This window comes from Dasypus novemcinctus, chromosome 2 (genome assembly GCF_030445035.2).
Source record: "Dasypus novemcinctus isolate mDasNov1 chromosome 2, mDasNov1.1.hap2, whole genome shotgun sequence".
In the NCBI taxonomy this organism is placed as follows: Eukaryota; Metazoa; Chordata; class Mammalia; order Cingulata; family Dasypodidae; genus Dasypus; species Dasypus novemcinctus.
Window position 1 is genome coordinate 43,206,033 of NC_080674.1, and position 22,000 is coordinate 43,228,032.

Consider the following 22,000-nt stretch of genomic DNA (forward strand, 5'->3'; position numbering starts at 1 on the left):
ATAAAGCATCAAACTCAATTCCATGGCAATCAATATTTTTGTAACACTTTTAAATATTTTCTCATTCATGGCTCTGTTTTCTGCTTGCCATTTTAAAATTCTTTTCTCATCCCATGGAGCCAGGGAATTTCAAATTGGATTGTCATTTAGTACACCACAATTATATTTTAAAAATAGGCTTTCATCTTTACTTATTGCTTTTCCCTCATATTTTATTATGAGGATTCTTAAAGAAATAGAAAAGTTGGGTTATACCAACCTAGATTTTAAAATTAACATTTTGCTATATTCCCTTTATTTCATATCTGTCCATTCATCACTCCATCTTGTTTTTCCCTTCTTCCCCCCCTCCTCCCCTGCCCTGTTGTTTTTGCTGTGTCTGTTCACAGTGTGATCTTCTGTATCTATTTCTCTTTTTGCCTTCTTGTCTTTCTCCTCTAGGATTCACCAGGATTTGATCCTGGAGACTTCTGAAATGGAGAGAGGTTCCCTGTCAATTGCACCACCTCAGTTCCTGGTCTTTGCTGCACTCCACCTTGACCCTCCCCTTTGTCTCACTTTTGTTGCATCATTATCTTTCTCCATGGCTTGCTTGTGCGGGCACTGGCTCACCACATCGGCACTGGCTTGCCACACAGGCATGCTTTCTTTCTCTTCTGCTTTTTTAGCAGAAGACCCCAGGGATCGAACTCAGGTCCTCCCATATGCTAGGCAGAGGTCTTATATTTGGAGCCACATCCACTTGCCCCATCTTGTTTTTGAAACATTTTAATGTAAGTTGTACATATTATACCCTTTACCAGTAAATATTTTAGCATGTATATCTTTAACTACAGCTCAATATTTGTTTATAGCTCTTCTTTTTTGGGGGTGTGGTAAATTAACAGACTATTAATTGCACAAATCTTAAGGCACCACATGATGAATTTGGACAAATACAAATATCTATTTAACCTGAACCTTTGTCAAAGAATATCACCATCACTCTAGAAATTTGTCTCAAGCTCTTCCTATTCAGTCCCTATGCACATCACCCAGAGGCAACCATTGTTCTGATTTTCTCCTACCAGAGATTAGTTTTACCTATTACAGAATATTATGTAAATGGAATCATATAAGACTTTTTATTCATCAGAATGTTTTTCAGATTCAATGTTGTGTGTATCAGTAGTTCATTCCTTTTTATTGCTGAACAGTATTCCACAGTTATGTACAAGTCTTTTTGCAAACATGTATTTTCATATCTATTTGGTGACTACCTGGAATACGGTTGTAAGTTCATAGGGTCAGGTGTGTGCTTAGTTTTATGAGAATCTACCAGAACTTTTTTCAAGAATTTGTACCATTATATACTCCAGTCAACAAGTTTGAGAATTCTAGTTGCTTAATATATTGACCAGCATATGATGGTGTGTCTTTTTAAAATTTTACCCACACTGATGGGTGTGTAATAACATCTCAATGTGGTCTTGATTTTAATTCTCTGATGACTAATGATAAAGGTCACCTCTTCATGTGTTTCTTGGCCATTTATAAATCTTCTTTGTGAAATGTCTTTCAAATCATTTGCTTATGTTTTATTGAGCTGTTTGTCATTTAACTTTTGAAGTTTAAGATCTTGTAAAATAAATTCTGGAAAATTGTCATTTGTCAGATACATGTTCTGCGAATATTTCCTCTTGGTTTTTGCCTTGACTATTCATTTTCTTTTCTTTTCTTTTTGTTTAGATTTTACCTCGGAATTCTTTTTTTTTAACAAATCAATTTTTTTTGATACATATTAATAAAGTATAAATCCATCCAAAGTGTACAAATAATGGTATTCGGTGTAATCATATATTTGCACATTCATTACTTGAATCATTCTTAGAGTACTTTCATTATTTCAATAATAATAATAAACAAAAAACAAACAAACAAAACTCATCACTTCTCAATCTCTCTATGCTTCCCTTGCCATACATAGCTCCTATTCTTTTTCCTTCTTTCCAGTGTGTTTGTATTTATATTTTGTAAAGACAGTCTTACATGTATTCATATTCTAAATTGTATCTTTCAATGAACAAGAGTTTTTAATTCTAATGAAAAATAATTTATCATTCTTTTCTTTTATAATTATGGCTTTCTGTGGCCTTCTAAGAAATAGATGCTTATCTCCAAGAATTTGACACCAAACTTGAAGGTGGGTGGACATCAAAGATCATGTCCTTACAGCTAATCCATTCTTGTGCATGTAAAGCTACTGTAGGTGGGACCTTTTGATTAGATTCTGTTAAGGGAACTTCCTTTTAATTAGATCAGTTTGGTAGGGCATGACCCAGGGTGGGTCTTCATCCTCTTACTGGTGTCCTTTATAAATGGCAGTATAAAAAGCTGCAGACACAGAAAAAGGGCCACAGAGAAAGAAATTAGCCTCTAGAAGTTGACAATCCCAGGAGAGAGAAGAGCCACAGATGGGCAGCCCTAAGCAAGGCCCAGAGGAGAGCAGAGAGATGACCAGACTGGCATCGAGCCCTGCTATGTGCTTGTGATCATCCACAGATGCAGCTTGGTGAAATAGCATCATTGATAATGCTTTGATGTGGACACTTTCATGGCCTCAGAACTTTTAGCTTTTAACCTAACTCTCCATTGCAAAAGCCAACTCATTTCTGGTGTATTGCATTGGCAGGCTTTAGCAAACTAAAACAAAGTTCTAAATATCTTCTTTACCTTTTCTTCTAGAAACATTGCTATATTTGTAGCTTTTATATTTAGGTCTATGATGCATCTTGATTTAGTTTTTGGTTGTGGTGTGAAGTAAGGGATTATGTTCATTAATTTTTGTTTTCAAGTAGATATGTCCAATTTCTTCTGTATTTGTAGAAAAGACTTTTTTTTCTTCCATTAGATTGATTTAGTGCCTTTGTTGAAAATCAGATAATTGTATACATATGGGCCTATTTCTGAGCTCTTTATTCTGTTCCCCTGATGTCTTTGTCTATCCTTAGGCCATACTATACTGTCCTGATTATTGCACATTTATGGTAGGTCTTGAAATAAGGTAATGTATGCACTCTACCTTTGTTCTTTTTTCTCAAGACTGTTTTGCCTATTCTAGGTCTTTGATTTTTCATAAAAATTTTAGAATCTACTTGTAAATTTTTACAAAAAGCCTGATGGAAGTATGATTGGCATTGCATTAGATTTATACATTAATCTGAGGAAACTTTATCTTAACAATATTGGGTCTAATGATCCATGGATGTAGTACATTTCTTCACTTAAGTATTTCAGCATTTGTGAGGTAAAAAAAAAAAAAGAAAGCAGCAGTTATATCCATTTTTTGAAACTCTCAACTAATGAGAAAACTGGGGAAATGATTAGTTAGGGAAAAATGAATCTTGGAAATATGGTGGGACTTATATGTTTAGACCACACACAATTGTGGAAAACAATTTCAAAGATATTTGGGAAAGCTTTACAAGTTTATATACAGTGCAAAACCAAACCTGCAAAGCAGTAAATACTTCACTGTGGAAATGGATAGCAACTTGATGTAGGTGAGGCTAATTTGTTAGATAAAAGAATGAATAAAGTAAAAATTCTAAAAACCCATCATCTAATATTGAAACATTAAATTAAACAAACATAATGATTATGCAGTTAGGTTTCTGTTTGCAAGTTAATATAATTATCTCATCTCCACAGCTATTACGGCAAAAATAGATCTATTGCTGACTTGACTAACAGGAAACGATGGTTACTTAAGACACTGATTTGGATTCCCGCCCAGATGTCTGTATTCCAATAACATCCTAAGGCATCAGCATACATTGAGTTAGTTATGCTATATATCAGCTGAAGTGTCTATTTACCCTATTAAGCCTGGTAATGGAAGTTTATTAAAATAACTCACTATGAAGAAAATTAAAAAATTTTTGAAGTGGAAAAATTACTTCATTGGATCAAAGTTTTTACAAGATAGTGCTTGACTAATAAAGTCAGATGTGTTAAAGAAGCAACAACTGATGTATCAGTATTGGTTATTGTTTTCTGTGTTCCACTATATGCACTACATAAAGATACATAATCTCTATTTTTTAACTGACCAATTTAACAAAATACTAGTGCAAAAAGTTTAAGTGGCTTCACTGAGTCATAAAGCGCTCAAATGTATTTTGTATTAGGTCTTTCTGGCTTCAGTATGGGATATTTCCTTGTATACCACATCCTCCTAAGGAATCTAGGTAGGTGGTTAAGGACCTGTGTGAATGTCTGTATCTCTCACCATTTACTGTGAAGGTATGGAAGGTATCCATCAAGAGGGCCCTAAGCAGTTTAGTATCTAGAATATATAGAGAAATCCTTCAACCTAACAACAGTATAAAACAACCCGACTAAAAATGGACAAAGACATGAATGGGCATTTCTCCAAAAATATACAAATGGCCAGAAATCACATGGAAACATGCTCAACATTATTAGCCAGCAGGGAAATGCAAATCAAAATCACAGTTACATACCATTTCACACTCATTAGAATGGCTACTATTTTAAAAATTGTAAAAACAATTTGGTATCTATGATGAGACCATTTAAGAAAATGTAATACTGTGTGAATTTAGTGGCTTAGTAGTACCTAGATTAGTAAATTAAGCAATTAACCAAGAAGGTTCTTTTCATATTAGCATTCTATATATTCATAATGTAAGTGTTCATAAAATGAGTAGACAAAGCATTTGGAAATGCTAATTAATTTTGGAAATGTAAACTATCAATTGCTAAAGTACTTTCGCATCGTCTCCTTCAGAGATGTGGCACAGCACACCATTCTCTAGACCATCTTTCTCCTTGCAAGTTGCATTTTTTTTTGACATTTGTTTTACACTTCAAATTCTTTTTAAAGTAACATAAATATAGTCATATACCTTTTCATAAACTTGTCCTGAAATAATTTATACCACTGCTACTTTGACTTTATACAAAGAATTCTGTGAATTCTTTCTTTGCACCTCCAACAAGCAGTAATTCTCCCTGAAAAATAATTTAATTCATGGGCACATTAGTTAGTGTCAAGCTGAAACTTCTGAGATACAGAGTCCCTAAAGTTCAGTGACATAAATAAGTAGAAAACTTTTCCCTTTTTTGTAACAGTTCATCAGTTTAACTTGCTTCCTTCTTCCCCATGGGTTTTGCTTGGTTAGAAGCCTGGTGAACTGACCTTTCCCAACTTGGAAACTTAAAGTGCAATCACCTTCTTAAGACAGAGTAACACCAGAAATTCTTCCTTTATTGGAGTTACGTTGGAAAAGGTAATGAGGATTGAAAGAGTCTCAAAAAACAAGACCTCTCTACTCTATTTAAATTCTGATCCTATTAAAAATAAATAAATCAAGAAAAACAAGGGAGATGAACACTCAAAACATCACTTGTATTACTGATAGATCTGATATTGGGAGAAATGGCTTATAACTCAGGGCAACCCTGATTCTAAGAATGAATCCAAGAATTACATAGACTTATCTACTCAAATGTACAAAAAGAAAGAAGTATCAGAAGTGGGGAAGAAGGTTTTTTCTCCATAAAAAGGCCAAGTCAAGGGCATAGGAAAGATCAAAGGAGGTAAAATGATTATAAGATTAATACTTAAAAGTAAAAGGGTCACTTTGAAACATACAATCGAGATTCCTTTTATTATGTCTTAATAATATCAAATTTTGCAGATCTGGCACTGTTACCACAAGAATTTTGAAGCTTTAACACTGCTAACAAGTACTCAATTTTGAGTATCTGAAAATAAAAAATATCTGTTATCTAGATTTTAAAATTAACTGGCACAAAGTTGCATATAGTTTTATGTGGAATATTTACAAGAATGTTTCAAAATTTCTTTCTAGTGGCTATATATATAGAAAATAACCAAATTTACAGCTTAGCTATAAGGGAATGTGGTTTTTATAATTTCTGCCTCCAAATTAATAGATATTTTCATTTTGGCTAAATAAATAATTGGTTATTATATTTATTACACAGTCCTTTAATAATATACATTCAGAATTTGTAGGTGAAGCTTTATACAATTCTTTTAAATCAAGCTACTTAATTGCATTAAATAATTAAAAATTACTTAAGTTTTGTTAGTAGCTAAGGAATCTTTTTCTTATCTCAGTATTCCTTATTTGGTTTTTTCTCTCTTTCTTACCTGGTCAGTCTTTTCTTGTCTCTTGCTCTCTGACTTTTCAAAAAATTCATCTCATAATATTACATATTATCATGTCTTTTTGTTTTTATTTTAATAGTTTATATTTCGATAAGTTCACTTCTGCTTTTTATTTTCTTGTTCTTTTGATCTTTTATATTGAACATATAGACTATTTATTTTAGCATTTCCCGTTTTTTAATAAATGCATATAAGACCTTTAAAAAAAAAAGAACAAAAGGGAGATAACAAGTGTTAGAATGCGAAGACACGGGAACACTCATTCATTGCTGGTGGCAATATAAAATGGTGCAGCTGCTGTGGAAGACAGTTTGGCAGTTCTTCAGAAAGTCAAGTATAGAACCACTACGTGACTCAACTATACCACTGCAAGGTATATACCTCCCAAAACTGAAGGCAGGGACTTGAGTAAATATTTGCATGCCAATGTTCATAGTGGCATTATTCACAATTGCTAAAATATGGAAGCAACACCAATGTCCACCAACCAAAAAATGAATAAACATAATGTGCTATATACATACAATGGAATATTTTTCAGCCATAAAAAAGAATGAAATCCTGCTACATGTGACAACATGGATGAACCTTGAAGACATCATGTTGAGTGAAATGTTAGACCCAAAAGAACAAATATTGTATGATCTCACTGATTTATAACAATTACAAAATGTGAACTCATAGAGTCAGAATCCAGAATATAGACTATCAGGAGACAGGGTGGAGATAGGGAATGGGAAGTTAAGGCTTAAAATGTACAGGGTTCTTTTATGTGGAATGATGGAAATGTTTTGGTAATGGATCATGGTGATGCAATTAGCAACACTGATATAAATAAATATATATATATATCTGAATATGATTAAAAGGAGATATGTTAGATTATGTCTATGGTAACAAACTAAAACTTTAAAAAAATCGATGGAACGTCACCACACAGTACACAGCACATCTTAAGTCAAACCATGGACTTCAATTAATAGTACAATTATAAATACGCTATTATCAATTTTAACAAATGTTCCACACCAATGCAAAGTGTTATTGATGCGGTGGTATATGAGAATCCTGTATTTTATGCATCATTGTTCTGTAAACGCACAATGTCCCTAATAAAAAATATATATTTTTAAATATTTCAAAAGAGGACCCCAAGTGGATCACTCAGGTCCCAAACATATTCTTTTCTGTCCCTCATTTTATAACTGCAGCCTTACTTCCTCCTAATATGTATCTATTACCCAAGCTAAGACAGTAACTCTTCTTTTCAAAAGCATGGTATATTGCATTAGTTAATACTTCCCCTTCCTCCACTATCTCATCCCAGTTCACCACTGTTGGAAATTCTCACAACTGTACTGCTACCTTCTGCCGCCAGCCATCTGTGCTCCACCTCCCACTGGTGATTGTAAAGTCAAACATACCCAACAATTGCTCCATTTTACCCTTTCTTCTTTTGCCAGTACCTTTGATTGCTTTGCAGCTACAACTATGCTGTAAAGTTCTTGGCTGAACTCTGGCTTTATCCAGAAATTCCTTCCTTGTTCTCCACCACCACTTTCCCTGCACTGAGTCTTTGGCAAGAAACTAATCTTGATGTGCATCTCATTATTTAAAACATTATACTTAGTAGCATTCTTTTGTACAAAACATAGTAAAAAATATGTTTTGCTATAGAATGGATCTTTCCATAGATATTTTATAAACTCTTAAATATTGTATTTTAAGAGATAAATTTACAATTTCATTTTATTATTGTATGTTGTGGTGTGTGTGTATGTAGAGCATAGAAAATATGAAATCTAAATGGACAGAAAAAATCATCAGACTTTTATCTTTAAATACCTCTCCAACTTAGCATGAAGGTCTGTGCAAAATGGATATTCAGAATTTGTGTATATTGATTCCACATCTTGGAAAATCCATTGTATTAAAGATTTTATCCAACACTGATAAAGTAATCAGGTTACTACAGTGACCTGCTCCCTAGCAACCAGAAGTGTAAACTAACTTCACACACATCTTCAGTTCCCTCAGGACAATCTGCTTCAAGTTAGAGAACAATGGAAGGAAAGGTAAGCTTATATTTTGGACATTAAGTCAATTCTAGTTGAACCAGCACTAATTGAACATTTGCCTAAGACTTGATGAAAGATAGAAAAAAAACTCCAATATAGACATAAAATAAGGAATTTTATCACCCTTTTAGTTTTGAAAATTTGTAGATTGTGTTCCCATAAGAATTCTCCTCCCTGTTCACATGGAGCCTTTACACAACACTGCCTCTTTAAAACCTTGTTATATTTCATTTGTTCAATCTTGCTAGGGATTATCAGCCATAGCATGGTAAGAAGACAGATTCTTAGCAATGTGTTTGCTGTCTTCTACACTGCTTTCCCCATAGAAACCTGATGATAGTTGAGGGATTACACTCTGAGTGAGCTCAAGGCTGATATTTCATTTTTACATATGAGCAACATTTAACATATAAGGCTCAGGTAAGTCCAGGTAGCAACATTTTCCCTAAGGAAAATGAGAAGCTGTACTGTTTTTCTGTGTAGAATCAATAACCTAAGAATATTTAACATTACTATGACAGAATGTTTATATGTATGAGTTTCTAAGTTAATAAACATCCTAATAATTATTCAAAAATTCAAAGTTTATAAAGCTATGGAATCAAGGACGGGGAATGAGCCCCACTGTTGTAATGAGTAAGGATGCGAAAGGGGTGGGTGGTATCTGTTCTTATTTGGCTCTACAGTTTTCTATCCAAATGACCATTTGTATTATTTTTAAATGGATTTGTGTTTTAGTGCCACATAGTCACACAAGTAATTGCAGAAATACAGAAAAAATAAAAGAAAGTTAAAAATTTCCCCACATTTTTTTCACCTACAAATAATCACGGTAGATATTAGGTGGACATTATTCCAAGAATTTCTATATATACCAAGGCAAGGATAGAGATACAAATCTTTTTTATAAAAATGAGATCATGGCTTATGTTCTATTTTTAATAAGAAGTATTTATATTTATTTTTATTATATGAAACAGAAAAACTGAACTAAAAAGGAAGGAAATGGTGAACCATTTATTTGTTTTTTTAATTCAATATATTTTAGCTAATAAAAGTTCCCATAAAATAATAAAGAAAAATGGAAAATAGATTTAGAGTCTATTTTTCTTTTTTTACTACTTAATATCAATTGAGTTCCTACTTTGGAAGGAAAGGAAATTAGTATACTTTATTCTTTTCTACCTTCCTCCACCTATTCCAATTTTGATTGTTAAACTGTTATTATGTTGCTAAGATTTCTAACATTTACCTTATTAAGTAACTATAGTTCCTGTGGTTATTTATTCTTAATTCTATATTCTAATGATCAGTGCTGGTCTTTTAGCAAGAGTGATCTATTATTAATTAATTCATTTTTATTTATTTCTGTTATCTAGATTTCTTCATCAAGTAAATTTTGTAAAAATGGTACTGGGTGCTATATTCCCTGACTTCTTCTATGTTTGAGAAGATCTGTGATTTTAATGAATGAAGAGCAGTGTGGCTATTTATAAATTTCTTAAGTTATACTTTGTTTCTTCGACCTTTTTAGGTGTTGCTCTATTTTTCTGTAGATTGGCACATAAAAGTTAAAAGGTATCTGAAGCCAATCTGATATCTCTCTCTTGAAATCAAATCACTTTTCTATCCAGTTATTTAAATATTAATTTTTCTTTTTTTTAAGCTATGGCTTAGTGTCAATAAAAATGTCCCACTTTTCCTATAACTATGTTTGCCCTTTAGATCTATAGATCTATTTCATGAAAAGTTTCAGCTATTAAAACTTTAAATTATTTTAAAGAACACAAATCACCCTTATTTGGATGGCCTTTGCCCTTCATTTCTCAGCTTTAGTCTTGGTTCATTTCATTGTTTTCATCTATTTACTTTCTTTGCATTTATTGTCATTATATTTTTCCCCAGATAAGTGAATTTTAAATTTTGCATATTCTGAAAAATGCTGTTTATTATCAATCGATGGGTTGGTAATAATGCCATAGTAATTTCTGGCTTTTTCCTCACTTAATATAATATCTCTTTTATTTATTTATTTATTTTTAACTGACTTTGTAATAATATTACATTAAAAATATATATATATATGAGGTCCCATTCAACCCCACCACCCCCACCCCACCTCTCCCCCCCCCAGCAACACTCATTCCCATCATCATGACACATCCATTGCATTTGGTAAATACATCTTTGGGCACCTCTGCACCTCATGGTCAGTGGTCCACATCATGGCCCATACTCTCCCCCATTCCATCCAGTGGGCCCTGTGAGGATTTACAATGTCCGGTGATTGCCCCTGAAGCACCATCCACGGCAGCTCCATGTCCCAAAGACGCCTCCACCTCTCATCTCTTCCTGCCTTATAATATCTCTTTTAATGTTACTCTGCTGTTTTTTGTTTTGTTTTGTTTGCTGTAAAATATTTGCATGCTTGCATTGACAATTCTTTGAACCTTGTTCATGCAGACATTCTATTTGCAGACTCTTATTTGGTTTGGATGATCTCTTTATCATTCTTACCCCCTTTCTGAGACCTTGAGCATTCAATTTCAGGTATGTATTGCATTCTAAACACTTCACTCAAGCCTGAAGGTACAGGACTGGGAGGATTTAGTGATGATTTGGAACTTGGACAATCTTTATTGGGGGATTTGAACTTTACTTGTAGTTTCGAGATTTTGTTAAAAGCCCTGAGTCATGTTCACTGCATCAAATTGGGGAAAAGGAAATCAAATTTTGGATCATTCTTCCAATTCACAGTTTGACTTGGAATGTTCTTGAAAGAAAAGATGTCCGTGTGGTAGTGAATGTAATAAGTTTTGTGCCAGGAGTTCCCTGAACCTGAGAGTGGGTCCCTGATTTGGATAAGTCCTGGGCATGTGTACCCTCTCCTCAACTTCTTTAGTCCCCAGGCTGACATTAATTAAGAGGAAGGACACAGTGGACAAAGACAACTGATAAGTTCTTTGGACAATGTACTTTATTACCGTATCTCACTATTTCTCATTCCTTAGATCTAATGAACAATCCCTCAGTCAGTTAAATAAAAGGGAACTTTCCAGTAGCATTGTCAACATGTTACTTTAATTATAATAATAGTGATAATTCTTGAAGAATAATAGGTGGGGTTGGGCAATAATAGCAGAATTTCTATTTTCTCTTATCTCCTAAAGAAATAGTGACCAGTGATAATAATTTACCTTTTTATCAAAGTTATTTTCCTGCCAAGAATCTGAGTTAAAGGGGGTCAAGTCAATGCTCTCCTCACATCTTCCAATTTAGGCAGGAGGAAAAGAAATTGGTTAAACACCAGAATGCAGTAAGAATTGTACTCCCCAGACTTCTCAGTTATAGTGTCCTGCCTTAAATTTCTAATTGCAGGTTTTCTCCTAATTGCCAACATAATTAAGGATAATAATTTTTCTTAGTACTGCCCCCAAATTAAAGAAGAACCACTGCTTAAGCTCAGGAGGATTGCATTATAGCAAAAAGAAGAAAAAAAAATCTTAATTAACAATGAATCAAATATCTGGATTGCCTCTTCATCTTAACTGGTACAAAACTAATGCTATTTGCACCCCAATTAAGTAATGTTTACTCATTACAAAATGCTCTGGCTGGAGACGCTATTCCTTTATTTGATGGAGTTCTAGTTACCTGTAGATTCTTGTTGCACTTTGTCTGTGGGAGAAAATAGTCCTTAGAAGTTAATGCTAATATGCTCACTGGCCTTGGCAGCATCTATCTTGAATAAGAGGATGTAGCAGTTAAATGCACACAGTAACAGAAAACCCACTTAACAGTAGATGAAATCAATACAAGATAACTTTTTAATTACAAAATGTCTGGAGGTAGGCTTCTTTCTATATTGTAAACTGGAAGAGGGACAGTGTGCTGATAGTAGTTATGATGGTCCCTTTTATTAGGTAAGTAAGGGAGGCTGATGAAACAAAACTACATGGTTAATTCTACACAGGGAGGCAGGAAGACAGGACTTGGAAATACTAATTGAATCACCCATTCATCAGAAAATAATACAAAACTTAAATATTCTGCATGCTTTTTGTTTTCCTTCTTAGCTGAATTTCCCACATTTATCAGCAAGCCTTTATTGAGTAATGGATATGTGTTTGTTTGAACAACCTTCTTGGATTTAAGGTATTCAAAGATTTGAAGTCAGTCAGATCTGACTCCCTGATCAACTCATTCTTTATCCCATACTTTCTTCCAATATTTCCATTTGTAAAGGCCTTTTGCAAATTACTTGCTGACATTGAATATTTGAGTTTTACTTGCATTAGGCAAAATAAGCTTAGTGATAGAATTAAAAATATGATGGTCATAAATACTCAAATCTTTGTCCTGATCCATTTCACATACATATCTGTGGAAAGAAAATAAAACAGTGAAGACAACAAAGTCAGATCACAGAGCCAAGAAAATAGTCTAAGAAACAATTCTAGAGCTCTAAATTTATGAGACTCAATGAGTTAAACTAAAAAGAAGCCCAGATGTAAGGGATTGAGGTAAATATTTATGCCAGCTTTGAACTATTGGGGCCCCTTAGGTTACCTAGCTATGTAATATTAATAGGAAAATTTGGTTCTATCACCATTTCCCATAGAATGGGAAATATCAGATTGACCCAGGAACAAGCGCTCTGTGGGACACATACAAGGTGCTCAGAAAGTCAAGGCATTTTATAAAATAAGGAGGAGGAGGAGGAGGAGGAGGGAAGGGAGGCAGAGAAGGAGGAGGAGGAAGAGGAGGAGAAGATGAAAGAAGTTTGAAAGATGTCAAAAAAAAAAACCAAAAAAAAAACCAGTTAGCTTAACTTGTGAGGCAGAAGCAAGCCTCCTGGGGATTTCCAGTCCCACTAAACCCAGCAGAGGCTTCTTTGTTAACATGAAATCACAAGTCAGGAAACAGAATCTGCAGTCTGTGGGAGTCTGGGATATGAGAATACACTAAATTCTGGCATTTTACAGATGTTTTGGGAAACCCTAGAGCTTGGCAGTAAAGCGCTTGCTGAAGAGAACAGAAGCAGATGGCACACAATCTTTGTGTGATTATGTATGTGTGTAGAAAAAACAAAACAAAAAACTTTTAGTTCTAGTAAGCAGGAGCAGGAAGCAGAGGAAAGAACTGATACTTGATAGAAACAAAAAGCAAAGTCTTTTATAAAAGAAGGAAAACAGAACAAGGAAGATAGGTTATATTACTATGGCCGAGACTTGCCCTTGCCACCCCACCTTATTAATTTTCTCCTTTGAGAACACACACAGCTCAGAGAAAACTTAACAGTCTGATTTGGAAGTCAGAAGCCATTGCTTCCTGTCTGAGTGTGGACACTCCAGAGCCTCCTTTCCTTCTCTATGAAGTCCCTAGGAACCCTCTTAATGTTTGATTCTGGGCAGGCTGAGTAGGGCCTAGTAGATATCAAAGAATTCTCCAATCCACCAGCATAGGTTTATCCTTTTCTATGTGTAAACAGGCGGTGCTTTACTACAGTGACTTCAATGAATTCATGGCACATTGCCTGTATCAAAATTGCAGGTTATATTGACTGCTTTGAATGAATTGTACAAAGCATGGCCCTTATAGCATAGGGAATCCAATGAAGATGGAAAGTGATTAACATTCTAAATATGAGTATGTGCTCATATTAATGATAACAAATTCATAAAACTAATATGGGGTGTTAATTGGGTGGGTTAGAAGAAATATACACCAAATATAAGATATGGGCTATACTAAAGTAGTAATATTTGATGAAGTTCTTTCATAGTTTGTAACAAGTATTTCACAACAGTGCAAGGTGTTGGTGGTGGGGTGATGTATGGGAGCCCTGTATGATGATATGCATGTTTCTTTTGTAAGTTCACAACTTTTACTATACATTTACAGTTGATGTTTGTGTATGTATGAATGATATACTTCAATAAAATTTTGTTTAAAAAATTGTAAGCTAGCTCTTTATCATCCCATAAAGAATTGATTTTGTCACTTGTGAAATTATTCAGTTTTGTTTAAATTGGTAAAAGGCCACATATATTTGACCAGCAGTAAGCTGTATAAAGAGAAACAGAAGCAGTTTCAGCCCTTAGGAGTCCCTACCTTGTGTAGACTCCAGGCAAAAAAAGAGAGAAATTTGGGCATCAAAATTTTGTTCAGTATACTCCCAAAGCTCTTCTCAGCTGTTCTCTTATGTTCTACCCCACAGGTCTCAGGATATCCCCTGGTTGTCAAGGAACCACATCTTGCCCACTCTGGCTGACGGATGCCCGTACTCCTGACTGACCAACCTGGTCCCATGTTCTCACCATGTTCCGCAGTTGTAAATAACCTCTGGAGACAGACTTAATTCTGATAAAGGCCAGTGCTTACAATAGTGAATTATTGACTTGTGAATATTTTTGCATCCTTGGATATTCTGAGTTATTGGATCTCCTAGCACCCTGTCATTTGAAGCAAAGAAAACTGCTTCTTTGTTTTAAGGGCCATTTTAGAGTAATTCCTCCAAAGGAGAATGTGAGGCAAAAGCTGGTTTTCAGGTAGCTGTTGTTTTTTGTTTTGGGGGGGGGGGCGTGGCTGACGAGAGAGACATAAATAGAAGATAGTGATATAGCCTGTGCATAAATTCAAAATTGTTTCCAAGTGTACCTAGTCCCCAAACTGGCCAAATAAGTAATATAGGCCCTTTGAATGTTCAGAAAGGATGTAAGACTGAATGTGTATTCAAGGTTGCCTCCAGACGAAAAGTGGAAGATATGCTAAATCCAAGCTGGCTTGGATGTGGAGAATATGTAACTCACCTGGAGGAAATAACCTATCTGATACTAAGATCAAACACTGAAGAACCTAACCAAAGGTCTGTTTGCATACCACCACCGTTTGTCTTCCTAATCCTATATCCTCTGTATAAAAGGGTCTGAAAAAGGCTATTTGGGGCTCGGTTTTTATTAGGACAAGAGTCCACAGAGCCTGGCCGGTCGAAATAAACCAACTTCCTTCTCGGTGTTCTCATGTCCTGGCCTTCAATACCATGCATGCCTGATTTCTCTACAACAATAGGAGAAAAGCAAAGACAGGAATGTGATACTTCATCAGTCACCACTATAAGTGACTGGAGCATGATCTAATCCAACCATCTGAGGAGATGGGTGAAATATGCTTCAGATCTGTTCACGGAGAGGGCAAAGGAGGAAGAATTGATCCATCTGTACCTGACCCTGTTGCTCAAGGGACAAACCATGGATATTAACTCCCTAACACTTCCTGGTTGTGCTTGCGTGAGCACTGAGTGTCCCTGTGTCATCAGAGATCCTAGGGCAGAGAGCTGGAGCCCTGAGGCAAGTCTAAGTGAGGTGCTGTTGGAAGTCATCTGCAGGAAACTGAGCCAAGTTTCAATAAACTGTTCCTTGCAGAAGCAGTGGCTGGAGTAAGAGCTGGGATAAACAGAATTTAATGTAGTATGTAAGAGGTACTGGTCCACTGGAAAAGGCCAATTTTTATATTCCTTGCCTCCAGGGCAGTCTTTTTTCAAGGTACACAGTGCAGGACGGGATAAAACTATTTCTCTAAGGAAGCTTAACTGTAAATAAAGGCAGAACATCTCTCCCCATCCCACCGAGCTTCATTACAAGAGAGCCCCAGGTAATGAATGGATCCTTGACCATGAGTTACTCTCAGATGCAGTTTGTTACTTGTAATGAAATGTCATCAACTTTTCCATAAAATGGATAGGAGGAGAAGTGTTACATGATCTCTAATTAAATCTAAATCTCAGAAAGAATCACAAAGTAAAATGTTCTGTTTTCCTCATTTCTCATGGTTTTTCATGCCCCATGAACCACTTTAAGAAAAGTAAAAAATTGCTTTAAATTAAACCAGAGTATTTAAGTGGATGAACAGAGAATTCAGTATACTCATTCCATGGACTGTTGGACTCTTCAATATCCCATTGAGCAATATAATCCCAGTTTTCCTGCTTCAATAGCTTTTCATGAGTTGTTCATTATTTCCTCTTAACCCTTCCCAAATTTCCCTATCGTTTAGGAATTTACCTCAAGCACTGTCTCTTTCATTAAGGCATCTCTGAATCAGTCAACTTGATTTACACTTTCCTCACCTCTAATTTGTTAATAAGAAACTAGTTTTCCAATGTTTCCAAACTGCTGCTACATAGGCTGAGCATTTAACATCATACAACTGCTTCCATCATTTCTCTTTCATCAGTGATAAAATTTGTGATTCAGTTCTCCTCATATCTACCTAATTATGTGATATATATTTATATGAAGCACTGAGTAGGTTGTAAAGCATCAACTGACCTTTATAAATTGAACATTCATTTATTCAGTACTTCGTTCAATGAAAATGCATTGAGCATTTATGCCAAAGAAGGCGCTTGGGCTGGGAGCTGAATATATGTCATGGACAAAACTGGTAATAATTCCCGTTTCAAATAATTTATATGAGGCTAGGAGTGAATACACACAATATATGCAATTTGATACATAAATATAAAGTTTGAAAGCTGAAAAAGGTCCTAACAAGGGAGCAGGGAGCTGAAATGGATAATAGGTAAGGTGGGCTTTGCATTTACTATTCAAGAAAGAGAACTAAGAGAAGATGACATTTACGCTGAGACCTAAATAAGAAAAGAATCTATCTCCAAAGTGGGCGAAAGCAAAGGAGTATTTTAGGAAGAGAGTACAATATGGCAAAAGGCCATGCTTTGAAAGAGTGTATTAATATAAAAGGAAAGGATGATGTCCAAGAGGTTAGAGAGGCAGGCAGGGCTGCTTCAGGACAGGCCTTGTAAATATGGTAAGGATTGTGACTTTTATTTCAAGGGTAATGAAAATCTCTTAATTGATCTTATACAAAGGAATTGAGTTTTCTTTAGAAGGATCCATTTACTATTATGTGGAGACTTTTTTTTTAATTTAATTTTTAAATTCATTTTTTAAAAATATTACATTCAAAAAATATGAGGTCCCATTCAACCCCACCGCCCCCACCCCACCACTCCCCCCACAGCAACACTCACTCCCATCATCATGACACATCCATTGCATTTGGTAAGTACAACTCTGGGCATTGCTGCACCTCATGGTCAATGGTTCACATCATAGCCCATACTCTCCCACATTCCATCCAGTGGGCCCTGGGAGGATCTACAATGTCCAGTAATTGTCCCTGAAGCACCACCCAGGACAACTCCAAGTCCCAAAAACGCCTCCACATCTCATCTCTTCTTCCGATTCCCTGCACCCAGCAGCCACCATGGCTACTTTTCCCACACCAATGCCACATTTTCTCTGTGGACATTGGAATGGTTGTGTCCATTGCACTTCTATGTCAAGAGGGGGCTTAGATTCCACATGGAGACTGGATGCAATCCTCCTGCTTTCGTTGTAGGCACTCTAGGCTCCATGGTGTGGTGGTTGACATTCTTCAACTCCATGTTAGCTGAGTGGGGTAAGTCCAATAAATCAGAGTGTAGGAGTTGAAGTCTGTTGAGGTTCAGGGCGTGGCTATCATATTGTCAGTCCAGAGATTCAAATCCCCTAGATATATCTTAAACCCCAGCACAATTCCAATAAAATAGCATGAAAATCCCATGAAAAGAGATCCCATCTGAGTCCCGTTCCATCAGGCAGAAACACCAGCTCCAAAGAAGGGCCCACTGACATGGTAGTGAATCCCATCTGCCATGACCATAGAACCCATGGGTCTCTTTAGCCCTCAAAAAAACCAATACCTGGGGTTGTATCTACTTAATCTGTCTCTGAGACTCTGCTCAGGTGTGCATAAGGGCAATCCTTCTGACAACCTCCAGACTCTTTTTTAGAGACTCATAGCCATATAAACTAATTTCTTCTTTCCATTTCCCCCTTACATTAGGTCAAACAGCATTTTAAAGTCCTGTTATTATATGTAGACAGGGGCATTCTGCTGGTCTGCGTTGAACCTTTAATTCAAGGTCATTTTCTAGTTGCATCATCAGCTGGTACTTAGTAGTGATCCCTCAGTGCCAGGGAGGCTCATCCCCGGGTGTCATGTCCCACGCTGGGGGGAATGCATTGCATTTACATGCTGAGTGTGGCTTTGAGACTGGCCACATTTGAGTAACATGAAGGCTGTCAGGAGGAAACTCCCAGGCGCAGTGCTGCTCTAGGCCTTGTTCTTATTTCAGGCGTATAGGCTCACAAGCATAGTCATTAGTATCAGGGGCTCACTGTTGGACCCTCATTCCTTTCTGGTTCTTACCGTTGCACCTGGGGGACTGCCGCTGCTCCCCTAGGGACCATGACAGAGCACCCCCGGGCAGGAACCCAGTACCCCCCCAGCTGTTTTTTTTAATTGTTTCTGCTATGAGTATATCCAAACATTACCATGCACCCTGGACATATGCCCTGTATAACTCCCTGTCAACCATATATCGCCTGTCCATAACATCCCATACCAGTATTCCTCCACCGCCATTGTTGAACCACTCTGTGATCCAAAACTTCCTGAAAAGTGAAGCCCAATATAATGTCAGGTTGTCCCTTACTAGTAAAATGGAATATAGCAATGAGTTTAAAGGTTAGATCTAGAATACGTATTGATTTGGAAAAATTCTACATCCTATCTTTTTCTTTTCTTTTTTCCTAATTATTGAGCTTCTCTTCACAAGAGCCCTAGATCACATTGATTCGTATATACAATACACAGTACTCCCACACATCCACCATAGAATCTTTTCACTTCCACAGCAATAATCTTATAACTTATTCATATCATATTTATTTAAACTGATGTACAGACTCTGAGACAATAGCTTTCAAACAAGGTGACATCTGTGCTTACATTGCGGTCCATACTTTAGGATATACAGTTTTCTAAATTTTTAGTTATCCTATGTTTTACATTATGGTTTACATTATTAGTCTGTCGTACCCTATATGTTTTTGGTGTAATATTACATGTTTTATATCCATCCTTGTGTACTCTCGCGAAACTCCTCTCTTACCCCCACATTTACCTTGGTTCCATCCATTCAACATCCATTTTCCCCTCCCCTTGGGGCCCACAGCGACAGCCAATCTCCATTTCCTGAGGAGCCACGTCCAGAGATACTTGCAACAGTGTTCAGGGCCTGACTTGCTCAACTGCCCTAAAGCCCTGGGAGCCACCCTTTCTCTCGAGAGATACAGTTCCCTCTATTTGATGGCATTAGTCCTCCCCAGGATGTAGGTCCACCCCAACTCTCACTACTTGGGTCTCTACCTAATGGTACAACCCACCCTGGCAAAATGAGCATTCAGACATTCCCCAGGAGTCCATCCTGCATCAGACCATCCCCTCCAAGTGTCCTAAACAGTTAACCCTCCTAATTATATTTTGATACGATTTTCTCAGCATTTTACTCTCAACCAACACCTGACACTCTCCTATGTTCGTATGTTGCCCCTCCCTCCCCCCAATTTTTTGGACACTATTACCCATCCGCCCATCCCCAGCCCCCCTCAAACCCACAAAGCCCCACCCAAAGGCAATCCCTTGCCCCCATTTTATCTCTTCTTTGTGCTCATACTTACCACCAGCTCATCATAGATTCCACCCCTACAGACGTTAACTCACATCCTTCCTCCACCCCCCGATTTCCTGTAAGCCTATCTTCCAGTCTCTAGCTCTCTGAGGCAGGTTGCTTATTTCATATCATTGAGGTCATGTAGTATTTGTCCTTCAATGCCTGGGTTGCTTCACTCAACATAAGGTTCTCAAGATTCATCCCCATGTTATCACGTGTGTTTGTAGTGCATTTGTTCTTACAGCCGAGTAGTATTCCATTGTATGTATATACCACATTTTATTGATCCACTCATCTGTTGATGGGCATTTGGGTTGATTCCAACTTTTGGCAACAGTGAACAATGCTGCTATGAACATTGGTGTACATATATCGGTTTGTGACCTTGTTTTCAGTTCTGCTGGGTATATACCCAGCAGTGGTATTGCTGGGTCATAAGGCAAATCTATGGTTAGTTTTTTGAGAAACCACCAAACTGTCCTCCAGAATGGTTGGATCCTTCTGCATTCCCACCAGCAGTGAATGAGTGTTCCCCTTTCTTCATATCCTCTCCAGCATTTGTATTCTTCTGTTTTTTCATAGCTGCCAATCTTATGGGAGTAAGATGGTATCTCATTGTAGTTTTGATTTGCATTTCCCTGATAGCTAGGGATTTGGAGCATTTTTTCATGTGCTTTTTAGCCATTTGTATTTCTTCTTTGGAGAAGTGTCTGTTTAAATCTTTTTCCCATTTTTAAAATGGGTTGTTTATCTTTTTATTTTCAAGATATAGGAGTTCTTTATATATCCAAGTTATAAGTCTCTGATCAGATATATGGTTGCCAAATATTTTCTCCCATTGTGTGGGTTCCCTTTTTACTTTCTTGACAAACTCGTTTGAGGTGCAGAAGGCTTTAATTTTGAGGAAGTCCCATTTATCTATTTGTTATTTTGCTGCTCGTGCTTTTGGTGTGATGTTCATGAAGCCATTTCCTATTACAAGGTCTTGTAGATGTTTCCCTACACTGCTTTCCAAGGTCTTTATGGTCTTGGCTCTTACATTTAGGTCTTTGATCAATCTTGAGTTGATCTTTGTATAAGGTGTGAGATGGTAATCCTCTTTCATTCTTCTACATATGGATATCCAGTTCTTGTGGAGAATTTTTGAAGCTGGCAAAGATAGAAATGTAGAGACTATTTATAAACAGAAGTAGTGGTTCAGGCAAGAGATTATTGGTGACTTCCGCTATGAAAGAAGAATTTCTTTCATTCAAGATGAATTTTAGGAAACAAAGAGTCAGATCTTGGTAAAGAACTCGAAGGAAGAGTTAGGAAAGGTACTTAATATGTACTGCCTTGGGCATAATGAAATTTTTTGATATGTTCATCTTCTTTCATCCAAAAAGTTACTAGTCCTTAAGAGTATTATCAATTTCTTATATATAGTTTATATTCTTCTTAAATTTCTAAGAATGAAATAGATGCTCAATAACTATTTGTTATTCTGTTCATTTTATATTAAAAAGACCACAAAATATTTTGTTGCAATTATATTAGATGCCAGATTAAAATATCTTAAGCACTTTCAAGTCTTTCCAATCTAGTTTTTATTACTCTGTTATTTGGCAAATGGAAGCTAACAAAGAAAATGTTGACTTTTGTGGGTGTTTCATAAATATTGGAAATCTCTCTGTTGGGTTTAGCATTGAGAACTGCCAAACTATTAAGTGTGATTTCCAACAGAATACAAACTTGGCACCTAAAGTTTGTCACCATGTGCCCTTGCATTTGTTGCAAATCAAAGATTTCATAATCCACGTAGATGCCAGATAACTCTCATAAAAAGAGTTAATTCTACTCCTGACAGTCCCAAGAGGATGGACAACACCAGCACCCTCAAATGAGATCTTCTCAAGGTAAAACTTTGAAAGGAAAACAATCATCTGTATACTTCTATTTTCTCCCCAGTATGCCACAATTTACTCTAAGGTAAGAGGTAAAATTAATTTACACCATGGTGTATAAACACTTAAAGAAATTATCGAAGGGTAATATTTCCCAAGAATATTTTGTGTCAAAAGAATTTTTCCAGACATTAATTTTCAGGGATGCAAGAGCTAAAGGAAGAGTATCTTCCAAGGGAAATCCTGCCAGAAAGGC